The sequence below is a fragment of the Prosopis cineraria genome, unplaced genomic scaffold, assembly GCF_029017545.1.
Source record: "Prosopis cineraria cultivar Desert tree isolate PC_DT_omini unplaced genomic scaffold, ASM2901754v1 PC1, whole genome shotgun sequence".
In the NCBI taxonomy this organism is placed as follows: Eukaryota; Viridiplantae; Streptophyta; class Magnoliopsida; order Fabales; family Fabaceae; genus Prosopis; species Prosopis cineraria.
In genome coordinates, this window is record NW_026555332.1 from 18267339 (window position 1) to 18273178 (window position 5840).

A 5840-nucleotide genomic window follows, 5' to 3' on the forward strand; every position below is an offset into this window, starting at 1 on the left:
AAACACACGAGCCAGAGAGAGGAGAAGGGCTGAGGAGCTAGGTTAAGTCATTTTGGAACAGTAGAAGGTGATTCGAATCGGTAACTTATTAAGTAAGCTACATATAACTCTTACCTTCCATTCTACACAAATTTCTCTAAAAATGAGTTATAGAGAAATTGAATCAATGGAATTTGAGGGGTTTGATTCTTGCCCAAAAGTAATAAAAAAGTTCTCCAAAATTAAATTAGAGCTTTGTCACTGGTTTAGAGTTGAACGATAGAGCTTTGAATCTGAAGATTCAATTTTAGCCTTTAGAGAGAGAAAGTTAGGGAAAAAATCTATCTTGAGTGAAATAAGACCAGTTGAGATAATGTAAAGTAGTAATTAGGTAGTCATGAACTTAGAATGGATAAATGGAAAAGAGTTTACGGTGAATATAGCCCTAAGTAGAAAAAATGAGTTTTTGGTCAAAATGGACTAAAGGACTAAAATGTGCCAAATGTGTTCAGATTGGCATATTGAATGCGTGAATAGAGAAAGGAAGCTTGAGATAAGCTTGTGTGACAATGAAAATCCACAGGTAACCTTTCTAGTGACAGAAGGGTTGAGGTAACTAAATAACTTTATTTGTTTGACTGTTCATTGTAACTGTATGTTAGTATGCTATGTAGTACATGAAATGGTTTTGAACTAAGCATGTTTTATAACATTGAGTGATTGTTGTGTGTGAAAAGACTTTTAGTTAAAATGAGCATTGAAATGTATGTTTTGAAATGAAAAGTTTTATTTATACATAATGTGGAAGAAAATGGGATATGGTGAATGGGAACCTTACATGGTTCGAGAAAGCATGATCATAGGGGTAGGAGTTCACCTGAGTGTAGGAGATGATAAAGACCTTATAACAAGATTTCCTTAGTATCCTGTTAGGGTGTGGTGTTAGAAACAATTCTCTTTAATGCCTTAAAAGGTGCAGTATTGGAGATCTCCTTAGTGCTTACTAAGGTACGGTGTTGGAGATGAGAGATTACTTAGTATCTTTGGGATATGGTATTCGAGTCAACGACGCCCCATTGTACGTATCGGGGAGAAACCATACTTCGTATTATATATTAGAACATCTTTGGCTGGGTGATTCTTCCACTACAGGTGAACTCAAGACTAATGAGAGTGTACATTGGTCTGAAATGAGCCTATGGTTTCGTGTTGGGGTGATTTGAAGGTTTGGTTGGTAGATATCATGCTAGTATAATATATGATATGTTGAAATATCTTGACATAACATGAAATCTTTTATGATTGAGGAAATGTTGAGAAAGGAAATGAGACATAATATGAATGCTATTTTATGAGGTTTTAATGGTATACTATATTTACTTTCATATTGTTGCATGTGATAGTCAATAGGAGTGAGTTATTCTATTACTGAGATTTTATCTCGCCCCGTGGTTACATGTTTACAGGATTGGGAAGTAATTAGGCCAAAGGAAGAAAGTATGGCCCAGCTTGAGTTTTGAAGCCATGTACTATGGGTTTGTGTAATGAACTGAACTGAAAGATTTTATATATAAGTGTATATGAGTTGCCATAGGGTTGCATGCTTATATTGAACTGAGTTTTGGTAAAATCAAGCCCGATTATGTGTATTTGTGCTATTTGAGACAAAGGGCCTTTGATTTGAGTATGTTTATGTTAAATTGATTGTATGTGTTGGTGAATCTTAAGCCAAAGGACAAATTATGATGAAATAAGTAATTGGGGGGCTAAGATTGTATTGTGAATATGATTGCATATGTATGAGTTGAGAAATAGCCGAATGGGCTAAGTTATATTAAGAAATAGCATAGTATGTTAAGTTAGTGAATTGTGGAAATTAGCTGTAGAGGGGTCAAATTTTGATATATGAATATGATTGTAATAAATTATGGTCAATCAGGTATATTAGATCCTTTTGGACTTGATTCAAGGCCTAGTGTAGTCTAATAAGAGTAAGGGATCTATTTGAGCACTTGGGTGAGCAAGATTTTCAAAAAAAGTGATTTTTGGCACCTGAGTGTCCAAATTTTGATCATACCATTAGATCATGTCCAAACCTGTCTCATTAGTTAGTATATGAGCTAAGCTTCGTGTGGGTGCTTGAATCACTCTGATCAAATGCCGTATGAGAAATTAGCGTATGCTAGAAGTTCGTCATTTTTGTTGTCAAAATGACAATAGAAATTCGAACAGGCACACCGTGGCACATAGAGACACATGCTGCAGCACACAACACAGACAGGGCAAGCGTGTGGCTCAACGCCACATGCCGCAACGCATTGACCATCTGCCTTGGCACACGTACCAAGTTTTGATTTTTAATTTGTGTTGAAATGTATATATTTGACATAGGAATGCTGGTGGGTTATGTCCACTATGTATTTGAGAAGTGTATGATTTATTTCTGCTATGTTTTCTTGATTGTATTTTATTTTAATTGATTTTTGTTTATAAAGTCTTCAGCCAAAGGTTTTGAAATGAAATCGATTATGATGAATGATAGGTAGTGGTAATACCGTAATCTTCTCTTATATTATGTGGATATATGAGAGGAGGTTACATGGTGTCAACTGAGGGGATTTTAATAGATTCTCATAAAGTGGATGCAGTTTTGCAATAGGAAATACTAAGTTCAGTTATTGAGGTGCAAAGTTTTTTGGGTTTGGTTAATTATTACTGAAGATTTATTCAGGAATTTTCACATATTGCTATTCCTTTAACTCGGTTGATGAGGAAAGATCATCCTTTCATTTAGGATAATAGGTGTGAAGATGCTTTTATGAAGCTTAAAGAGAAGTTAACCTTGATGCTTGTGTTGATTATTCCTAATCTATATTTGCCTTATGAAATTTATATGGATGCTTCTCCAAAAGGCTTAGGATACGTCTTGATGCAAGTAGACTGATTAGTGGCTTATGCTTTCAGACAATTACTACCTCATGAAGAGAGTTATCCGACACATGACCTAGAGTTAGCAGCTGTGGTATTTTGTCTTAAGATTTAGTGACATTATATCTATGGTGTAGAGTTTAATGTACACAGTAATCATAAGAGTTTAAAATATCTTATGGGTTAGAAAGAGCTTAACATGCAGTAGAGACAATGGATGGAATTTCTGAATGATTATAACTTTGAGTTTAAGTACCATCCAAGGAAAACTAACATAGTAACTGATGCATTGAGTCAAAAATTGCTAAATATGGTAGGTTTGATAATGTAAGAACACAAGTTGTTATTATCTTTGCTAGAGGTGTAGCCTGAGGCATCAAATTATTCACTGAATGCAATTCACTCTACAGTAATTTCCAATGAGTTTTGGGAAGAAATACAAGAAGCTCAATTAAAAGATAAGCTTTTTTTTAAGTGTTCGAGAAGATGTAGAAGAGAATCATACTACTCTATTCTAGTTCAATGATGACGGTTTATTTTGTACAAGGACAGAATTTGTATACTGACAGATGAACATATTAGAAAGAGACTTTTAGAAGAAGCTTATCGAAGCATATATGCAATACATCCTAGTATGACTAAGATGTATCATGACATGAATAAGCATTGGTGTTCGCAAGGTATGAAGCGAGATGTTATTGAGTTTATGAGTCGGTGTCATACATGTCAGAAAGTAATGTAACTGAGTTTGTGAGTGGGTGTCTTACATGTCAAAAAGTTAAGATTAAGCATCAAAGACCTCCTAAGATGCTTCAACCTCTTGAGATTCCCTAGTAGAAGGGGGACAACATATCAATGGACTTCGTGTCTAGTCTATCAAAGACTCAATCTGGATATGACTTTGTGTGAGTTATTGTGGATTGACTATCAAAGTTGGCATACTTTTTGCCAATTAAGACTACCTATGATGTGGGAAAGTACATAAAAGTTCACATAAAAGAGGTGGTAAGATTGCATGATATACTTAAGGATATAGTCTCAAATCAAGATCTTCGATTTACTTTAAGGTTTTGGGGAGTGCTATAAAGGGTTATGGGTACAAAATTAAGATTCAGTACTTCCTATCACTTGTAGACTGATGGGCAAACTGAGTGCATGATACAGACTCTAGAGGATATGCTTCAATCTTGTGCCCTCGAGTGGAAGGCAATTGGGATAATTATTTTCCTTTAGCTGAATTTGCTTACAATAACAGTTTCGATACAAGTATTTAGATGGCACCATATGAGGTATGGGCAAAAGTATAGACCTCCTTTATGCTATATTGAGTTAAGTGAGAGAAATATAATTGGTCCAGACATTGTGGATCAAACCATAGAGAAGATCAGAACTATTCGGCAGAAACTTCTTACTGCCCAAAGCCATCAAAAAAGTTAAGCAAGCAAGCGATGTCGACCATTAGAATTTAAGGGCAAGGACCATACGTTTCTCAAGGTTTCTACATTAACTAGCATTCGTAGGTCTATACGAGCTAAGAAGTTATCACCTCGCTATATAGGACCATATCAAAATCTTAACAGAGTAGGTCCTGTAACATATAGAATTGCTTTACCTCTACCTTTGTCCGAAATACATGACGTGTTTCATGTATCACAATTGAAAAAGTACAACCAGATTTGTCATATGTAATTAAGCCAGAAGTAGAGCTTCAAAAGAATCTTACCTACTGAGCTGAACCTGATCGAATAGTGAATGTCAAGAAAAAGCACCTGCATAACAAGACTATCCAATTGGTTAAAGTGTTTTGGCGAGGAATGACTCTTAATAATGCAACAGGGGTGACATTACTATTGAATAACACCAAAATTAATAAAACTAAATTTTGCAATAAAGCACAACCTAGGTCATCTCTCTAAGAGTTAATAGAGTAACTATTTAAATTGTGATTATGAAAAGGTAAATAATAGGGGGAATTTTTTTATAATGAAATTAATTTTTAAAAAACTGTATTAAAATTTAATAAATAAAAACAAGTTCAACTAAGAAAAATTACCAAACACAAGTAGTGCAATCAATCACAACCCAATCACCTAAATTTAATCTTCCTCATCCACAAAATAAATTAATTTTATTTTAACTTTATTATTCTAATTTTATTATATGTGTGTGTGTGTGTGTGTGTGTATATATTTTTTAAATTATCATTCAAGAATTAAACAAGAAATTAAGTTATAGATTAATTAAAATCTCCCTTAACCTACAACTTAATAACTATTTTATGTTAGCCACACTAGAAACAAGGCATGGATAATTACCCAAGCTAAGCCAAATTGCTTTTATATTACTATATCAATCAATTATAGCAAGTAAAACCTCAAATAAAATTTATAACCCAAAAAATTATGTAATAAAGCTACTCTACTTAGCAATAGTAATTAAAGCATAAAATTTAAAGGTAGAGAGAAGAAGAGCAAATTGAAATAAGGATAAAATAAGATTTTTCCTGAACATCAAATATTCTAATTAAAATTTAGGATCATGATTTGTGATTGATCACGCCAAAAAAATTAATTTTTCATAAAACTAAAAATCAAATGGCACCCAACAAGACAAGCCATCAAGAATTATTGAACAAAAGAAGACAAACGATCGCCCCTCACATTCTATCGCATCTCTATTTCTATTTTGCCCTCATCTAAAAGTTGTGTCTTGTGCATGCTGTGTTCCTCGCTTTATAAATTATAAATAAAATGAATGATGTGTACAGGAATGACTAAAGCAAAACTAGTAATTTAATAAAATGACAAAACTACCTTAAATAACCTGAAATAAAAACTACACCAAAACACCCAAATAAATATAAAAAAATTTTAAAAATTTAATTTTTGACTTAATCTTCAAATATGCACATATTCTTTTTATCCAAAATAATC